The sequence below is a fragment of the Choloepus didactylus genome, chromosome 12 (genome assembly GCF_015220235.1).
Source record: "Choloepus didactylus isolate mChoDid1 chromosome 12, mChoDid1.pri, whole genome shotgun sequence".
In the NCBI taxonomy this organism is placed as follows: Eukaryota; Metazoa; Chordata; class Mammalia; order Pilosa; family Megalonychidae; genus Choloepus; species Choloepus didactylus.
In genome coordinates this window covers 68,606,756-68,627,813 of record NC_051318.1, presented here as the reverse complement: position 1 = coordinate 68,627,813, position 21,058 = coordinate 68,606,756, and the positions used below count along the sequence as shown (strand labels likewise).

General features: G+C 42.0%; 1 pseudogene; it reads left to right on the top strand.

Moving 5' to 3' along the window:
* Positions 1-4,315: 4,315 nt before the first annotated feature.
* Positions 4,316-13,073, top strand: LOC119506870 (annotated as a pseudogene).
* The last annotated feature ends 7,985 nt before the right edge of the window (positions 13,074-21,058 follow it).

Here is a 21,058-nt window from a genome sequence, read left to right as displayed (position 1 = left end):
AATATGTCAAATGCTTTTTATGCTATAATTGAGATAATTGTATGTTATTATTCCATTATTCTGTTATCCGGTGAATTGCACTGTTAGAGTTTTAAGTATTTTATCAATCTTCATTCCTGGGATAAACCTCATTTGTCCATGTTATCCTTGTTTTATTGCTCAACTTGACTTCATAATGTTTTACTAATTATTTATTATGAATTTTTGTGTAATATTTGTGAGCAATATTGGTCTATAATTCCTTTACAAATAACATTGTAGCCATTTAGTATCAGGTTTACGCTGGTCTCATAAAATATACTGAGAAGAATTTTCCTTCTTGTTTATTTCATGAAGAATTTGTTGGAGATTTATTTCACTACTTCCTTACAATTTTGATATAATCCATAAGCGAAATCATCCAAGTTCTGAGTTTTCTTTATGGAAAGGTTTTTATTTATGTATACAAGTTTTTAAAAAGATAAAGGTTTACTCAGTGCTTGTATTTTTATTGTGCCATGTTAATAATCTGTTTCTTAACAACTTCATCGATTACATCTAATTCATTGACAGGTAAGTATAATGCTTTTGATGGTTTTCCTTCATTATCCTTCAATGTCCATGGACATTTAATGATGTTCCCTCTTATATCTCCCTCTCTCTCTTTCTCTGCTTGTCTGCTTGATTATTCTAGCTATGGGTTTATGAATTATATGAAAACTGTCAAAGAATTAATGTTTATTTTCTGCATTATTTTCCACAATGCATATATTCATTTCTGTTCTTATCTTTACTAATTTATTCTGTTCACTTACATGGAGTAAAATTGCACTTTTTTTTTTTCCTCTTTTACCTTTGATAGGTGGAAGATTGGAGCTTTGTTTTTAATTTTTTGTTTTTTTCTAATATGTGCATTTAAGCTCTGCATTTCATAATGTAAGGACATTGCAACCATATACCTCTCAAACTTACAAAACATTTCAATTTATCTCCCTCTTGTATTACTGTTGCAATACATTTTATTTCTACATAAGTTACAAATCCCTTAATGCATTATCATTTTTGCTTTAAACAGTCTATGGTTTAAGAAACTGAGAAAATAATTTTAAAAAAGATGTCTGTTATTTGCCTGCATATTTACCAATACTACATTTTTTTTTATCCTATAGATACTATTTTACATCTATATCACTATGTTTCATCTGGGATACTGTGTTTTATCATATCTATTAGTGCAGTTCATCCAGTGATGAATTTTCTCAGCTTCATTTATCTGAAAATATTTTATAATATCTTTATTTTGGGGGTATATATTTTACTGTGTATACAATCTCAGTTGACAGTTAGTATGCAAGATCAATTGTATTTATTTATACTAATAATACTTAATTGGATTTTGAAATTAGATTTAAAAAGCAATCCCATTTAAAATAACACCCAAAGTAGGATATATTAGACATAAAATTATCAAAATATGTATCAGCATGTTGACAATTACAAAATCCTAATGAAAGAAATCAGAGGTCACATAAGTAAATGAGGAGATTTACTATGCTAATATATTAAATAATTTAATTTTGTTGCACTGTCAGTCCTCCACAAACTGATTTATAGATTCATCCCAATCCCAATTAAAACCACAGGAGCAATTTTTAGTGGTTATTGACATGCTGATTCTAAAATGTATACAGGGAAGAAAATTGAATTTGAAAAGACAACTTTTTTTAAAGAAAGGAGAAGTTAGAAGATGCACACTGTTGGGGTTTCAAAACTCACTGTAATGGTACAGTAATCAAGACTGTGATATCAGTGAAAGGAGAGAGTCCTAGATAAATGTAGAAGAATTGAGGGCACAGATATAGATCTACTTATATATAATCAATACTTAGCAAATGGTGCTGAAACAATTTGATGTCCATATGTGATATAATGAGCCTTGACCTAGAGCTCACAACTGATAGGAAAATTAACTCCAAATGGATCATAGACTTAAGCACTAATCATGAAAACACAAATTCTAGAAGAAATCATAAGACTGGATCTTTGTGACCTTGGGTTTTTTAGATAAAAAACTAAATACCAAAAATGTGATCCATGAAAGAATAGAAATTTAGCAAACTATACGTTATAAAATTTGAAAAAAAAAATGCTTTTGCTTAATGATAGACAAGTTTAAAAGAATAAGAAAACAAACCACAGACTGCGAAAAATATTGGCAAATCACTTTCCAGAAATAGGATTGTTTCCAATTATACAAAAAATTCAATACTCAACAATAAAACAAACAACCTAATGTAAAAATGAGTAGATAATTTGAACAGACACTTCAGCAATGAAGATATATGGATATAAAATAAGCTCCAGAAAAAATGTTCATTACTATTAGTAATTAAAGCAATTCAAGTTAAAACCAAACTGGTATGCCATGCACACCTATTAGAATGTCTAAAATTAAAAGAAAAAAAGTCCATAGCAAATGCTGGTGAGGATGCAGAGCCACCAGAATTCTCATATATTGTTGACAGTATGCAAAATGACTAAACCACTTTGAAAAACAGTTTAATAGTTTCTTAAAAATTTAAACCCTTACCATATGATCTAGTAACCCCACAACTGGATATTAACCCAAGAGAAATGAAGATTTATTTTTACACAAAAGCTTGTATGAAAATGTCTATACCAACAAAAGAACACGGATAACTGAAAATGCCTTTTGATAAGTGAGAGAAGCTATATTCAACAGGCTTTCATCATTCCATTTAATGTGGCATTCTAGAAAAAAGCAACAGGATATGTGTGCCAGTTTGAAACTTTTATTGACCCCAGAAGAGCCATGATCTTTTAATCCAATCTTGTTAGGTGGAAGCTTTCAATAGACTGTTTCCATGGAGATGTGACTCATCCAACTGTGGGGGAGACCTTTTGATTAAAGTATTTCCATGGAGATGTGAACTCCTCCATTTAGAGTGGGTCTTGATTAGTTTATGGGAGTCCTTTATGAGAGCTCACGGAGAGAAGGAGCTCAAAGAAACTGAGAGAGACATTTTGGAGAGAAGCTAAAGTATGTAATCCAGAGTTTGCCCCCAGGAGAAGTTAAGATCTAATGCTTGGAGACACTTAGTGATATTGGAAGATTTAGATAGAAGGATGTTTGGAGATGCTAAGCTGAAAGATGAAGCCCAGTGTTTGCCCCTAAGAGAAGACCCCCAGATGCTTAGAAAGAAAACCCTGGGTGAATAAGCAAGGATACACAGAGATTGAGAGAGAAAAGCTAAGAGAGACAGAAGCCCAGAGATATTTTGGAGAAAGCCATTTTGAAGCCAGAACCCAGAAGCAAAGGATCAGCAGACACCAGCCATGTGCCTTCCCAGCTGCAGAAGTGTTCCGGATGCCATCGGCTTTTCTTCAGTGGAGGTATCCTCTTCTTGGAAACTTTTATGGCCTTAGAACTGTAAATCTGTAACCTAATAAATCCCCTTTATAAAGCCAATCCATTTCTGGTATTTTGCATAATGACAACATTAGCAAACTGGAACAATATGGATGGGAACAGATCAGTGAATGCTAGGGTTGTATTGGTGAGAGGTGTTTACTACAAAAAGCTAGCATAAGGGAATTTTGGGGTTAGTAGAAATGATACCTATCTTGATTGTCATGGACAATACAAGAATTTTTGCATTGATAAAATCTGGAAAACTATAAGCCACAAATTATGTATTCTAATAAAGTGTTAAAATTGGTAAAATTACTTAGGTAAATAGATAAGCTAAAAAACACGCACCCCTGCTGGAAGCCAATGTTAACAGCACTGTCCAACAGAAAAATAATCCAAGCCACAAACGTGACATGCATATGTTTTCAAGTTTTCCATTAGACATATAAACCAGTAGTTATTAGTTTTAATAATGCATTTTATTTAATTAATATACTAAAAAATATAATTTCAAAATATAATCAGTATAAAAATTAAAAACTTTTTTTTTCTGAATTAATCTCGTGTTTTTTAAGCTTACTGTGCATCTGAATTCAGAATAACGGAATTTCCTGTATTCAATAGCCTCAAGCGCCTAGTAACTACTTTATTGATTTGTGAAGCTCTAGATAGAACATTTTTTTCTTGCCATTCTCTGTACATCTGTTCAGATAGTATATGGTTATGTCTTATATTATAGACAATTTTCAGCCCAATGTAATTAAATTGTAGAAAATATGAATTCAGGTGGTAGAGACATGTGGAACTTTGTTTTTTACAATTTTAAGTCCCATATTTATGGGCAGCAATTCTGTTATTTTAAACATATATCCCTTGGCCCAGCCCTGCTGCCCTGTGGGATCCATGGAGGCCTCTGAGGCTGCAGCGAGGCCAACAGGTTCTGGGCTTGAGCGTCCTGGCTTTCCCGACTGCCGTGAGGGGAGCTGCCACTGCCTGAGGCCAGTGGGGTACCCCAGGGATGGCTGAAGAGCAGCTGGTAGTGGCTACTGATGGTGAGGCAGCAATCCGCAGCTCCAGAGCCTCCTGCCTAGGAGCTGATCCAGCGGTGGTTGAGTCATCCAGGCTGTGTGCATGAACATTTGTGCACCATGTGCGGCTGTGGCAAGATCCTGCCCAACAGCCCCGTGCTCAACATGCACAGGGTTAAGAGCCACCACCTGCAGGTCAGCAGAGTAAATCCAGTGACAGGGAAAGATTTGACAGCTGTACCAAAATTCTACTGTTGTCCAATTGAAAGACACTCTTGTCCAATTGAAAGACACTCTGGAGCCCTAACAGATCATTTCCTCAATTCTCTCTTGTAAAACAGCACTTCATGAAAATGCATGCTGAAAGGAAGCATAAATGTAATGTAAGTTTGGCAATTCATATGATACTGAATGGGACTTGACATGCAGAGTACATCTACTGAACTGGTCATGAGATCCCTGCAGAGCACAGAAATTCCCCTAGTAAAAAAAGCAAAATGGAGACCTCCATGAATAAGCAGAAATTGTAAAAAAAGACCATCAAATTGTTGATGGATAAACCAACCTCCAGACCAGACACCACAGAGCTAGAAACTTCAGAAATAAGCTAGTAGCTTCCTTTGAAGACTCTTGCAGCTCTAGGACCAGAAAACAGGCTCTTACAACACCTCCAAGATATACTCAAAGTTGCTTTTACCAAAGTCCAAAGTGGCTTTGGTTCAACAGCCTGTTACGCAGTTTTCTCCTGTGCCTGTCTGTGCCTGTGGCTGACTCTTCAGCCAGCCTGCGGTAGTAGGTGTGGATCCTCAGGGCTCTGCCACGGAAGACCTTCACTGACTTCCCTCGTCCTCAGGAACCCTGATCTTTGGTCTAGATTCAGAAGCTTGCTCTCTTAAGGAGAAACTTTCTCTCTCCCAAAAATTGTGAGTTGTGTCAGAACAACTTTTCCTTCATCAATGTGCAGGCAGATCTGTCTTATGCCTCACCAAGTTTCAGGCCTTCTGCAGAGTGGGCTTCCCTGGATTCCTCTGTATCATCTTGTTTTCAAACTGTTTTAATGTTTGGTTCTCAGGTTGCTAAAGTAACTTCATCTATAGCCACTCAAATTGATACTTTTTAGATGCTTGCTTCCAGTCAGGTGAGATCTCCAGAGAAACTCAAACCAAGGCAGTGCAGGGTTCCATTGATGACCAGGTACACATGGACCAAGAATTAAAGTGTGGAGTTATTTTTAGGAATGTCCATTCATCATACAGGGTGTTCCAGTTTGCTAATGCTGCCATTTTGCAAAACACCAGAAATGAATTGACTTTTATAAAGGGGGTTTATTTGGTTACAGAGTTACAATCTTAAGGTCATAAAGTGTCCAAGGTAAGGCATCAACAAGAGGTAACTTCACTGGAGAAAGGCCACTGGTGTCCGGAAAACCTCTGTTAGCTAGGAAGGCGCATGGCTGGCAGCTGCTTGCTCCCGGATTGCATTTCAAAACGGCATTTTCCAAATGTTGCTCTTGGGGCTTTTTGTCCTCTCTTAGCTGCAGCTCTTCCAAAATGTCATTCTCAGTTCTCTGAAGTCCCTCTGTTGTGAGCTTTTTATATAGGACACAAGTGAATTAATCAAGTCCCACCCTGAATGGGCAGGGTCCACACCTCCATGGAAATTATCCAATCAGACATCTCACTCACAGTCGATTGAGTCATATCTCCAGGGAAACAATTAAAAGATTCCAACCTAATCAATGCTAATACGTCTGCCCCATAAGCTTGCATTAAAGAATATGGCTTTTGGTGGGACATAATATATCCAAACTAGCACAGAGGGTTTCTACAGACAATATTATAAGCAACAGTTTGGTGGCAGAGACTGTAACTCATGGTTTGTTACCTCAGAATGACACTAAGACTTTAAATCAAGATATTCAGAAATCTGCACTGCGGGACACTGATTACGTGCTTCAACTTGGCGGGCCTGGGCCAGGGGACCGGATCCGCCCCTGGGGAGGGTGGTGGGCACGGGCGACAGCGCCCTCCACAGCCCCCCGGGCCTGGGAAAGTGAGGCCGGAGGCAGGCCCCATTTCCTCACCCAAAATACCACTGTTGGGAGAAGCTTGCCGGAGGGAACCGCCTTTTCCCCACCCCCTTGTCCTGCTCGGACACTCCTCGTTGCCAGAGCAACTCCCCCACCTCTAGTGAGCATGCTCAGTTACCGGAACAACTCCCGCCCCCTGTCTATCAACCTCTGCACCCTCTCTGAACCAATCCAAGCCTTTGACCTCTACAGCTACCCCGCCCCCTAATCACCCAATATAAGCTGGTGCTCTCCCCTAATAAAGCTCTCTCTCGCTCTCTTGGCTTCTTCACCCTCAAAGAACCGTGTCCTGCCTGTTCCTTCTCGCCGCCCTCCACACCTTGCACGCCTCCGCCGGGGACCGGGCCCAGTCCCCCGCCTCGCCCTCGCCTCCGGGAAAGAGCCCCCGCCGCCGGTACCCTCCGAGCAACGCCGAGAGCCGAGGGTTCAGCAACCGGCCGCCCCCCCCCAGACGATTTAACTGGGACCGCAACTGGCGCCCAACGTGGGGCGCGACCTCTCCACGCAGCGATCCAGTACACCACCCGCTCGCCCGGACGCCTCTCCAGCTCCCCTTCTCCTCGCCTGCAAGGTAAGGGCCGCCTCTCCTTCGCCGCTCCCGGAGCCGCCTCTCCCTCGCCGCTCCGCGTCAGGGGCCGCCTCTCCCTCGCCGCTCCGCGTTAGGGGCCGCCTCTCCCTCGCCGCTCCGCGTCAGGGGCCGCCTCTCCCTCGCTGCTCCGGAGCCGCTCCTCCCTTCCCCACTACCCATTCTTCCGTCTGCCTCTCGTCCTTTTCTTCTATAACCCCCATTCCTCCTAACGCTCTCCCTCTTTCCCTCCATTACTTTGCTGTAGTCCTTTGTATGTTTCTTTCTTTCTTTGGCGCCGTGTACCTCTTTGCAACCGCCCCACCAGACTGCTCCAAAATGGCGAACTTCCTCCTTCTTCTTCTACTGAGGGGAGGAAGTGCTCTAGTGATGACGTCAGCCCTAAGCCGGGCCGGAAACCACATGCGCTTTACCCCGCCCTTTCACAGGGCGGAGCTAGTCCGCCATCTTACGCCTTAGGCCCCGCCCTTTCATAGGGCGGAGTTAGTCCGCCATCTTATGCCTTAGACCCCGCCCTTTCACAGGGCGGAGCTAGTCCGCCATCTTGTGTCTTAGCCACGCCCACCGCACCGCCATCTTGCGACGCTTGGGGCCTCCCACTTCCGCCTCCCCCTTCGACAAGCTCCCCCTCGGAGCCGCTACCGGCAGTTGCCGCCGCTCCTCCCACCCTGCCGACTAACAACCCCTGGCTGCCTTCTACACCTCAAGGCAACCCTTAGGACAGCGCTGCCCCTGCCCCCACTCCCGTGCCAGACCCTCTACTTTGAGTGCACCCTGCTAAGAGCCGGCTTAGGAAAATCTGCCCCGCAGTGCGGCTCTGGATCAGCCTAGCTTCAGATCTAGTCACCCTGGCTGTTCATGTATTCGGAGCGCCGCCAGAAAAAATTGTTTGGCCCCTAGACGCAGGCCAAACCCGCCTGCTTATACGTGACAACCCGGACATGCAAATCCTTTTAGAAGGATTTCATGGGGAATTCAGCTGTCATTATCCTAGCCATCGGCTGTTACAGGGACTCGCCAAGCTTCCCTTCCGCAGCCCCTTCCATCCTTTCCCCTCCTCTGCACCCATCCCGGGTGCCACTACCGTCTTCACTGACGCCTCCAAAACCCGTTTCGCCTTCCTCTCTTATTCTCAAGACCACCTGGAACCCCGTTTATTCAGTTATGTTAACCTTCATTCAGTCCAAGTGGGGGAAATTCTGGCGGTATCATATGCAATAAAAGCCCACTGCAACCACCCAGTAAACCTTTTCACAGACAGCCTCTACACGTATCAGGTCTGCCGAGTCCTCGCGTTTTCCACCTTTTTCCCGGGAGACTCGGCCATTGATAAAACACTTTCTGACCTCAGAAGCATCCTGGAGCATCGACAGGATCCTTGGTTCATTAGCCACATTCGTAGTCATTCAGGCCTTCCGGGGCCCCTGGCTAATGGCAATAGTATAGTAGATCAAGCGGTCTCAGCTCAGAATACCCAAGCTATGCTAACCCACACGGCAGCCCCTCTGGGGGATGCTGTTAACCAGGCCAAGTTATTGCATTCCAGGTTTCACTTTTCGGCTACGTCGTTACATCATCTATGTGGCCTCCCCCTAGATACCTGTAAACATCTTGTCCGCAATTGTGCAACTTGTGCGCCCTTTGCGCCGCTTGGCCCCCTGCAACCTCAGGGAGTCAACCCACGAGGCCTAAAACCCAATTCTAGATGGCAAATGGATGTAACTCATGTTCCGTCCTTTGGACGCCTCAAATATGTGCATGTAATAATTGACACCTTCTCGGCCATGTGTTATGCAGTCCCCCTTGCCGGGGAAACGGCCAAGCACTGTATCAAGGCCCTAAGACAAGGAATTCTCTTCATGGGAGTCCCCTGGGACCTAAAAACGGACAATGGGCCTGCCTATCGCAGTGCCTCCTTTGCGGCCTTCCTTCAGTTATATAACATCACCCATCATTTCGGCATCCCCTATAATCCTCAGGGGCAAGCCATTGTGGAAGCAGTCCATCGCCGCTTAAAAATACAAATTGAAAAAGAGAGGGCTATGCTCCCCCAGGCAACTCCAGGGGACCTTATCATAGCAGCCCTTATTCACCTTAATCTACTCACATTCAATAAGGATGGACTTTCGCCCCTACATAAACATTGGGGGCCCTCATATAGGCCCACCCAGGCCCCGATGGTCTACTGGAAGGACCCAGAGAATAATGCCTGGAAGGGTCCCTCCCCACTCCTCGCCCAGGGGCGCGGGTTTGCTTGTGTTTTTCCAGATGATGCAGCACAACCAATCTGGATCCCAGGAAGGGCAATCCGGCCCGCCACCAGCAACCAAGCGTCTAACGAGACGAGAACGCCGTCATCTCCGCAGCCTGGTGCACCAGATGACAACAGTACACCTGAGCCTGGACCCCAGCCCGAGTGAGACCCCAGAGAAAATAGAGATCAGAGAAATTATACGCCTCTATAGGCAGGCGAAAGCCAGCCCCCTACACCTCCACAACCCTCACCCTAGTATTGCTTCTCTTCTTACAATCATGTTGGCTCTCGCCTCTTCTACCCAGGCCATCTCTCAGCCCCACTCCCCCCACCAACCTTGGAAATGGACCTTGGCACGGTGGGAAGATTCCAAGATTGTGCAAACTCACGTTACCGCAGGACGCCCTTCCTTCGTCATCTACCCCTGCGACCTAATCCTGTTCCCGGAGGGCACACCTTGCCTTAACCAAGCCCAATATTACATGTGCCCATCCTCAAACCCCGGGAAACAGTACTGCAATGCTCCCAACCAATACTACTGTGCATACTGGGGGTGTGAAACATTAGCCACTACTTGGAAGCCTTACGCCCCTGATCGTTACCTAACTTTAAATTGGGCCCCTATTGGTTGCAAGCCCCGTGACCATTCCATCAATCCTTATTACGATAAATATAATTGTCAAAAACTAAATCTCACCGTACAGCTCCCTACTGATCCCTCCTGGCTATTCGGTCGAACCTGGGGCTTCAGAATCTATTTGGAAGGAGTCGACCCAGGTTCCCTTATTTTGATAAAAAAGGAGGCTGTACTAAAAAACCCCTCTGCCATTGGTCCTAATAAAGTCATTAACCCCCTTTTTCCACAGCGCATCCGGAAACCGCACCTCAGCTACAAACAGCGCATCGCCAACACCACCACCCCAACCTTTCCTACCCCCCTCTCGTTACTCCTCTCCCCTCCTCGACCTTATCCAAGCGGCCTTCACCTCAGTGAATTCCTCCAACCCCAATCTTACCTCCTCTTGTTGGCTTTGCCTCTCCACTTCCTCCCCCCTGTATGAGCCGGTCGCCTCCAACCTTTCTTTTTCAGAAAACACAGAGGACAGCCCTTCGGAATGCAATTGGAATACCTCTGCCGTCCCCTTAACCTTTCATTCAGTCTCCTTTACAGGAAAGTGCATCCGCCCTCGCTCGAGTAACTCTCCCAGCCTCACAGCTTGTGCCAACTACTCCTCTCCCAGCAGCTCTGCCAAGTTTCTTATTCCCCACAACTCCTCCCAATGGCTCTGCTCCTCTACAGGACTTACCCCCTGCCTTAATGTACAAACCCTCTATACAACTAATGAAACTTGCCTCCTAATTGTCCTTATCCCTAGGGTCTTATACCACAGCGAGGAAGACTTCTTCCTCCGCCTGGAAAGAACTGCAGATTCCGCCCTTCTGCAAAAGCGAGAGCCCATCACCGCCCTTACAATTGCCTCCCTCCTAGGTCTTGTAGGCACTGGCACTGGAATTGCTGCACTAGCCCGACAAAACTCTGCCCTAACTCACCTCAGGGCAGCCGTGGACGAAGATATCACTCACCTACAAAACGCTATTTCCCATCTTAAAAATTCTGTCAATTCCCTCTCTGAGGTAGTGCTCCAAAACCGCCGAGGTCTCGACCTTCTCCTCCTCAAAGAAGGGGGCCTCTGCGCCGCCCTAGGAGAAGAGTGCTGTGTATATGCCAATTCCACAGGTCTCGCCGAGGACAGCCTAAAAAAGGTCCGAGAGGGACTGGAACAACGTAAAAGAGACCGTGAAGCCACCAACTATTGGTCCCACATCTTTACACCCCTCCTCCCATACCTCCTCCCTCTCCTTGGCCCCCTACTAATGATCATTCTAGCTCTCACCCTAGGGCCCTGCATTATCCGCAGAATCGTCCAACTTGTAAGGAAACAAACGGATGCTATTTTTTCCTCGTTCGTGCAAGTTCAGTACCAGCGACTCGCCACCTCTGACGCTGCCTACTCCAAGATGACAACCAACCCTCAGCGACCTCGCCGCCACCGGTCAACCCGTCGACCGCGAGGCCCTTCTCAATCGCCTGAACCTCGTATCAACCCCGAGCTCCAGCTTCTCTAAACTTTCACCCAGCCCGCTACCAGCAAGGCCCTTGTCGAGCGCCCGGGCGCCACACCAACGCTGAGCTCCAGCCTTGCTGAGCCACCGTCTACCCCTTTTTCCCCTCCCCAACCGTCCCCTTCCCTCATCCCTTGGCGGACCTCTCCGGTAAGCTTCTCCCTTTAATTTGAAAAGAAGGGGGAAATGCGGGACACTGATTACGTGCTTCAACTTGGCGGGCCTGGGCCAGGGGACCGGATCCGCCCCTGGGGAGGGTGGTGGGCACGGGCGACAGCGCCCTCCACAGCCCCCCGGGCCTGGGAAAGTGAGGCCGGAGGCAGGCCCCATTTCCTCACCCAAAATACCACTGTTGGGAGAGGCTTGCCGGAGGGAACCGCCTTTTCCCCACCCCCTTGTCCTGCTCGGACACTCCTCGTTGCCAGAGCAACTCCCCCACCTCTAGTGAGCATGCTCAGTTACCGGAACAACTCCCGCCCCCTGTCTATCAACCTCTGCACCCTCTCTGAACCAATCCAAGCCTTTGACCTCTACAGCTACCCCGCCCCCTAATCACCCAATATAAGCTGGTGCTCTCCCCTAATAAAGCTCTCTCTCGCTCTCTTGGCTTCTTCACCCTCAAAGAACCGTGTCCTGCCTGTTCCTTCTCGCCGCCCTCCACACCTTGCACGCCTCCGCCGGGGACCGGGCCCAGTCCCCCGCCTCGCCCTCGCCTCCGGGAAAGAGCCCCCGCCGCCGGTACCCTCCGAGCAACGCCGAGAGCCGAGGGTTCAGCAACCGGCCGCCCCCCCCCCCCAGACAAATCAACTGCGACCGCACTGCACCAGTTACAAATTTCAGTGAGCAGAATAGTATGCTTCCTTCACAGAACATGACAGGTAATCAGGCCCAAACCTTAGATTTATTAAGTGATTTAGAAAACATTTTGTCAAGTAAACTGCCAGGTCAGACATAGAATAATAGCAGTCTTTTGTCTGATACAAACACTGGACCTGACACACAGCTCCAATCTGACCCAACCCAGAATCCTCAGAATAGATTTTGATAAGAAGAGTTCTTTTTGGCCTCAAATATCCAAGTTCAAACGCAAGAGAATGAATTTAGCATATGAACACTGAACCAGTCTTGGAATCCCTGGATATAGAGACCCAAACTGACTTCTTACTTGTAGACACCTCTGCAGTTCTCCTACAGTTGTAGGGGAAATGCTAAGTTCTTAGGTCTTGAAATATTTGATAGGCAGGCACAGGCACTGACCCTCATCTACCTCTGGGCAGTATTCTGAAACACTCCAGCATCTCTGTGAGCACTGATTCATCTCACAGAGAAACCCCAACAGAAGGGATTTCCACTAAAATCAACCTGCTCTAGAAAATGAAGTTCAGTTGAACAGTACAGAAGCACAGACCAAGAATTCTGATTTTGAAACTCTGGGGAGCTTGTTTTTTCATCAGCAATGAAATTTGAGCAACCATTGACACATCTTTCTGGCTGATTTGGCCTGGAACTTGAGGGAGTCTCAGTTCAGTTCTGTGAAAATGAAGACAGGTGCAGAACTACACATAGTCTCCAACTTCTAAAAATGAAGCCCCAAGGATGCAACATTGTTCTGTAATTGACTCTCAGACTTTGAAATCTAATGGAGTTTTTCCTGCGGGTTTTAGAAACTGTTTTGCTCCTGTTAACCCTGTTTTCCTTACTGTTTCTCCTTATGGCAATGGAAATGTTCATCCTATGAATGTCTGTCCTTTGTATATTGGAAGCACATAACTTGTTCTAGGTTCACAGATCTACAGCTAAAGAAAAATTATGCCTTAGGACTGGCCATGCCTATAATTGATTTTGATGGGATTTTGTACTTGACTATTGTTACTGAGATGATGTAAGTTTCTGTGATATTGTGATGAAATGAATGTGTTTTGTATTTGAAAAGATGATGTCATTTTGGGGTCCAGGGGGTGGAATGTGCCGGTTTGAGTGTATTGTGTTCCCCAAATGCCGTTATCTTTGTGGTCTTGTGTGGGGCAGGCGTTTTGGTGATGGTTGGATTTGCTTGGAATGTGCCCCACTCAGCTGTGGGTAATGATCATTTTGATGAGATTTTCCCATGGAGGCGTGGCCCCACCCATTCGGGGTGGGCCTTGATCAATGGAGCTATATATAAATGAGCTGACTCAGAGAGAGGAAACGCAGAGAGTGCAGCTGGGAGTGATGTTTTGAAGAGGAGCAAGCTTGCTAGAGAGGAACGTCCTGGGAAAAAGCATTTATAGTTTTCTTCTGGATTTAGAGAATGAGGAATGGGAAAATGGTATTAACTATTGAAAGTAATTTATTATGCAGTTGCTTAGATTCTCTATGGTTCTTTGCCTTTTGTACTTGTAAACATGAAATTTGTGTATAAATGTGAGTATATTATAAAATGTATGACATTGATCTAAACACAAAATGTATCTCTTGTTCACTATCAAATTGCAATTTGGATTTTTAAGGAAATTGCTAATTTTCAATTTCCTCTATGAAGTTGTACTGCTTTTCAACAAAAATTTCTGACCCAGTGTCTTAACCATTGAAAATACTTAAGAAATACCAGATGACAAGATTTCTATATTCCAATAATGAAAGCTATTACATTTATGAAAAGTGATTTTATTTTCTAATAAGCTGAACCTGTGTGTATGAAAAATATTTTCTAGCGACAATCTACATCATTTAAAATCTTTTGTTTAATATTGTTTACTTCATAATAAACTTCCATTGTCATCCTGTGATTAGGAACCAAGTCTTCTAATATCCCATCCATGTTTTCTAACTAGAGGAATAGATATTTCATTAATATTTTATTACTTAAAAATTATTAAAACAATTACACAGAATCTATTCTTGATTATACACATACAGAGATATTTTATTATATAACAAGTATTTAATAAAAGAATTAACAAGGTTTAACAACTTTTTAAATAATATTTATATTAAAATTATAAACCTTAAATTATATTTCTAATCATAAAATTCAAGGAAAAACAAAAATCATACCTTCCTTTGTGTCCTCCATACTCATTCAATATATTTTTGCTTTGACATATATGGAAGATGACTGAAATAAGGAATGAATATAGGCCATAAAGATGATCTTAAAAGAAATAAAATGGTTGTTATTAGAAAATATGAAACAGAAAACTGATTTAGTGTTAAGGTCAATGGTACTTGTTTGAACTAAGGAGTTGGAGCTAAAAAAAAGTAAAAGGAAAGCTAGATTATGCAGTCATTGGAAATATAAAATAAGTTATGACTTCAGAAAATTGTGGAATGGTAAAATGTCTTCAGATAAATATGACAGCAATAAATAAGTTTTAGTGGCAACTTTTTGGATTTGGTAGAACATTGGAAAAATAAAAGTGTCCATGGTAAATATTTTCCACTCTGAATTACTAGAACTTAAGACATACTAAAAATATAAAAGAACTTAGACATTTATAATAGCAGAAAAAGAAAGTAGATAATATCTAAAATTCGATAAGTGAAATGTATTAGCATTTGGAGATTGTATTAATGCAGAACAAAATGATGGACAAATATGAAAATACCTAAGTAATTTTTCTTCTTCCGGAGTATCATAGAGATGAGACTAGGTGGTCTGCTATAAATAAGTTCCTGTTGTTTGCAGAACCTTCTACTAGGTAATGTAAGATTACACAAAAAAGTTAATGTTGCTTTCTGCCTTCAAGTTCTTGCTACCTCTATAGAAAGATAAAATAGAACAGACACAATTGCACATGCTTGGACAAATTTAATTGGAGGAAACTGGAATATTTTAGCAAGGGCTGAATATTGAGAAGGCAATAACAGGGGCATAGTTTATGCTTAGCAGCTGGAGCAAAGCTAAAAATTTTTATAAAATGGTCTCAAAATTATAATCAAATACTGAAACACTATTTGCAAGAAAAAGTATAAATTATGGGTAGGGAAACAGAAGAGGGAATGAACATTTTTTGACCACTTACATCATTCCAACACTTTGCAAGAAGCTCTTCATTTAATTTTTTGCAACAATCTCTGGATATTATTATTGCCTTTCTAGAGTTGTGGAAAGTACAAATGCAGGAGCTTTATAACTACCTAAGATCAGAGAGCTAGTAAATGGTAGTGCCAGTGTTTGAACCCAGGTATACATAAATTAAAAAGCCCATTTCTTTACAACATTCACATTCCATGAATCTGTACTAGTGTTCTGAAGTAGGAGAAAACAAAATGAGAACTAATGTATTAATGGATGTGAAAACAAAACAGAGAAGTTAATTCTTGAGGCCATTAAAGATATTGGTGTGTTAATTTTTTTTTTTAATTTGAAATAAATTCAAAGTTATATGAACAGTTGCAAAAACAATACTAGCCCCATACACAGAATTCCATCATACCCTGACCCCCCCCTCCCCCGGTAGCTCAATCCACCAACTTTAACTTGCTGTCACATTGCTATTTCTTTCCCTCCCTCCCTCCCTATCATCCATCATCTATTGCTCTGTCGTCTGAACATATGAGAGTTAGTTGCACACATCCTTGAGCATTCACTATAATTCATGTATACACTTCCCATGAACAAGAATATTCTTTCATGCAATCCCATTAAGTGCATATAAGAAGTACAATAGATTCAACAATGATAAAAAGCTTACATTCTATATTTCCTTTTCCTTATGTCTCAACTGTGTCCCTTTGAGCCACCTGTCCTCTATCCTCCTGTCCCATCTAAGTTCATCCTTAGTATTCAATTGTCATCTAGTTAGACTGACTTTTTTTTTTTTTTTCAGTTGTGGAAACATATATACAGCCTAAATCTTCCCATTCCACTCCCTCCCTAGACTTTCATTAGTGGGATCAATCATGTTTAGAATGTTGTAATGCTCTTTCCCACCATCCATTACTAGAAATTTCCCTTCACCTCAAACAGCAACCCTACACTCATCTCTTAACTCCCCATTGCCCCTTCCCCCATTTCTCTTAACCCAAACTCTACTTTTCATCTCTATGGTTATATTCTCTGATAATTTCTTTGTGTTTACTGTGGGGCTTAAAATTAACCTCTTAAATCCATATCAATCTTGTTTTTCTTTGATAACCACCTTCACTTCAATAGGACACATAAACTATGTTCCTATACTCCTTCATTCCCCCACCTTTAGACGTCTAAAATTACATATTTTATATCGAGTTCAAAACCACTGATTTGTCCTTAGAGTTTGTGTATTTTATATCATGTAGGAAGTAATTAGTGGAATTACAGTTCAAAAATTATTGACTTCTATTTGTATTCCATTGTGGTTGGAGAATGTGCTTTGAGTATATTCAATGTTTTTTTTTTAAATTTCTTGAGGCTTGTTTTATGTCCCAGCTTATGGTCCCTTCTCGAGAAAGATCTGTGATCACTAGAGAAAAGTGAGTGTCCTGGTGATTTGGGATGTAAGGTACTATATATGTCTGTTAAAATTCTCTATATCTCTTTCTCCTTTCCCTGTCTCTCCTCCAGCAGGGTTCCCCTCAGAATCTGAAGTAGGGCAGGTCTTTCACTGGCAAAGTCTCTCAGCATTTGTTTGTCTGTGAAAAATTTAAGCTCTCCCTCAAATTTGAAGGAGAGTTTTGCTGGATAAAGTATTCTTGGTTGGAAATTTTTCTCTCTCAGAGTTTTAAATATGTCATGCCACTGCCTTCTTGCCTCCATGGTTGCTGCTGAGTAGTCACTACTTAGTCTTATGTTGTTTCCTTTGTATGTGGTGAATTGCTTTTCTCTTGCTGCTTTCAGAACTTGCTCCTTCTCTTCAGTATTTGACAGTCTGATCAGAATATGTCTTGGAGTGGGTTTATTTGGATGTATTCTATTTGGAGTTTGCTGGGCATTTATGCTTTGTGTATTTAGATCGTGTAGAAGGTTGGGGAAGTTTTCCCCAACAATTTCTTTGAATACTCTTTCTAGACCTTTACTCTTCTCTTCCCCTTCTGGGACACCAATGAGTCTTAAGTTTGGACGTTTTATTTTATCTATCGTATCCCTGAGATCCATTTCAATTTTTTTGATTTTTTTCGCCATTCTTTCTTTTGTTCTTTCATTTTCTGTTCTGTGGGCTTCTAGGACACTGAGATGTTGTTCAGCTTCCTCTAGTCTTGTATTGTGAATATCCAGAGTCTTTTTAATTTGGCCAACAGTTTCTTTTATTTCCATAAGATCTTCTATTTTTTTATTTACTCTTGCTATGTCTTCTTTATGCTCTTCTAGGGTCTTCTTTATGTAGCTTATATCCTGGGCCATGATCTTCTTGATGTCCTTTAAATCCTTTACCATGTTTTCGTTCCTTGATTGTAGATCTTTGATTAACTTTGCAAAGTATACTGTATCATCTTCTGATATTTTGGTTTGTGTGTTTGGAGTTGGATTCTCCATATCTTCTGGTATTATCATATGCATTAAGATTTTCTGTTGTTTTTGGCCTCTTGGCATTTGTTTTGCTTGATAGGGCTCTTTCAAGTTGTAAAGGAAAAGGGATATTGATCTAATTTTTCAGGAGCACAGTTTGGTGTACACTTTCTCTAACTAACCAGCAGATGGCATCTGTGAGTCACCTATATCCCTCGAGTCAGTTCTCAATCTTTTTTCCGCTTTGTGTGGGGAAGTGATTCTTGTGGGTTCAGTTAGAGAACTCAGTTTGGGTGTGTTGCTGGAGCTGTCCGCCCTGAATGTGGGGCATGTGTAAGGGTAGCCAGGGAAGAAGGGCAGTTCTAATGTTCAAATCCCCCAGGATCCCGGAGATTCAAGGCTGCTGCACAAGTCTAAGCCTTCATTTCAGTTCAGCCCCAGCCTCTCACTCTCGCTGATCCGTAAACCACTGGACTTGGCGTAGCGTCCCTGGGTTCTCTGAGCAGATCCCCTCTCTCAGCCGTGCTCCTCCAGTAGCTCAGCCAAGGGAAGGCTGTGCTACATCATCAGTGCATGCCGTCCCACAAGGGAAGCCCCAGGCTGCCAGGCCGTGTGGCGGCGCACTCCCACCCCGAAGCAAAAATGGCCAAGCGGGGCGTCTCAGCCCCCTCCTCCTCGCACAGTTCCTCCTTTCCAGCTCCGGGACAACTGGCAGGGCTTTGGGCTGTGGGCACAGCCCTGGGCAGGAGTTTATCCTAGCCGCGGGGTTTCTTTCTGCTTCTGGCTCGCCCCTCCATTCCCCCGAACCTAAGGGTGTCTGCTGTGGGCTATCTTCCCGGCCAGACAGCAAGAGGCCAGCCCAGCCCTCTCTTGCTGTGTTTTTCTGCATGGTTCCCACAATTGCTACTGGAGCCGCTCCTTTTTTTTTTTTTTTTTTTTTTTTTAAAACAGCCAACTGGTCTCCATACGCTGAACCCTGGCTTCTCCAGCCCGGCGCATGGCTGCGGGTCTTCCAGCAAGCTTACTCACTCATTTCAGAATGCCGACTCCCGGTTTCACCAAGTATAAGGCTCCTCTGGAGCTAGGAGCCCTCATCCAGTTGGTGCATCACTGTAACCGGTATTCTAGGTCACTTTCCGCTTTTTAGCTAGTGTTTTTCACAGAAGCATTTTTTTCACCCTGTCTCAGCTAGCCGCCATCTTAGTTCAAGTTGGTGTGTTAATTTTTAATGAAAGATAAACAATGATTCTGAGAAGTAAGGTGTGATTGTTGCAAAAGTATTAGGAAGGTTTTACACTAAATAGGAGATTGATAATGAGGAGTTAAGAGGTAGGAATTCCTGATACTCTGGGCCAGTGATTCTCCCAATTTATCATGCATTTCTAACAAGTTCCCAGGTGATCGCTGCTCTAGGTAGTCAGGCATCTTACTACAGGGAAACACAACATAATAATAGCCTTCTGGGCTTTCTACTCTTCTACCTCTACCTTGGGCCCCTTTAGGCAAGAGAATAAGATTTGGGTGAAATTATTTTATTATTGATTATAATAAACTTTTAATTATATTTGAATTCTGAACATAATAATCTAATTTACTCTACAGGGTCTAAATTAATAGTTAAGCACTTCTTTAAATTCCTGAAAATATTAAGAGTCATTTTACCAGCCAGCAGAAAAATAATGTACTGTTTTAAAAACCTATCACTGTACAAAAAGCTCTCATTCCCTTCAGTGAAGGATACAGATGGCATGCATAAGTTTAAAAAATTCTTATTTTGATTTTGAATACGGCCTTTTATTTTATTCTAATATATTCAGTAGTTTGAAATAAAATTCATTTGTACATTTTATGTATTTGGTTTATGTATATAAAATACATTCAGTAGTTCTAAACAAAAATGGCCACAAACATTACCTTATTCTGAAATCCATTGGACAGATTTATTACATTCATGCAGGATAGGAAGAGTTATGGGACAGCCTGAAGAAAAGCTTCCTTTTTTTCTCTCCATTAGGTTTTATATTTTCTTAGATAAAGGACGGCTTTGATTGATTGTAAATTTTATAACAAACTAAATAACTGTCTTTGGTAAATTAAAGCTATTCATTTTACATAATGAGCATGATATACTGCTTCCTATAAAATGGGATCCCTTAGTTTTTAAACAGCAAATATAACAACACTTGCTGTCACATGTAGAATCATGTGCTACCATCTAATAAAATACAATGTTGATTTTTTTGAGAAATAAAAGATTCTTTATTTGAAGAATTTTGAGTGACTATTCAAAAAGTACATAGTGCTAAAGAAATGAGTGAACTGAAAATATGCATATGGTTATAACTAAACCTTGACTTGAAAAACAGGACTATCTCAGCAAGTGTTGAGTTAAATGAAAAGGAATATTTTGTTTGTTTTGAACCACAATAGGTCTGTGTTTAATTAATTATATAAATAATTATATAAATATAGAAATAAAGTATTTCTCTCCATCAGATTTAGTTCATAGTGTTAGAAAATGGGATGGAATTCAAAGAAATAAATATTGTTTTCTGATATAATTTTAAATGTAAATGGTTTAATACTTAGAAAGATGTTAAGGTCGAGGATTTCCAGGTGGATAATGTAATTTTGAATGCCAGGTTCATGGTATTCAAGCTCTTCTGCTTTAAATGTCAGGGCTATTCATCTGAATCAAGCACTGGACTGATGAAAGCATTCAGGGAAATAGAACACAGGAATGAAACAAAATATGGCTTATGGAAGAACAGAGCAGAGAGCTGTGAAAACTCACATCCTTCCTTGGAAAAGAAACAACACCTGAAAAAAATCCTGAAAACAGATTAGGCTAATTTAAAATTTTATATTAAGTAATTAATCCATAAATTATAAAATAGTAAAATGAAGCAGGCTTTTACACAGCATGATAACAAAAATGAATTGAGTTTTTTAATTGCGTAACAAAAGCACGAGTTACACACCCTACTTCTGTAGAAAAGAAATCAACAAAAACATTTTCTCTCACATTTACCTCTGATTTTCTTTGTTCTCCTCCTTCTTCTTCTTTGAGTGTAAGATATGTTAACACTTATTTCATCAAACTTTGGTGAGATGATTGCTTAGGTGGCATAGGGCTGACTTGCAACATATTTTCCT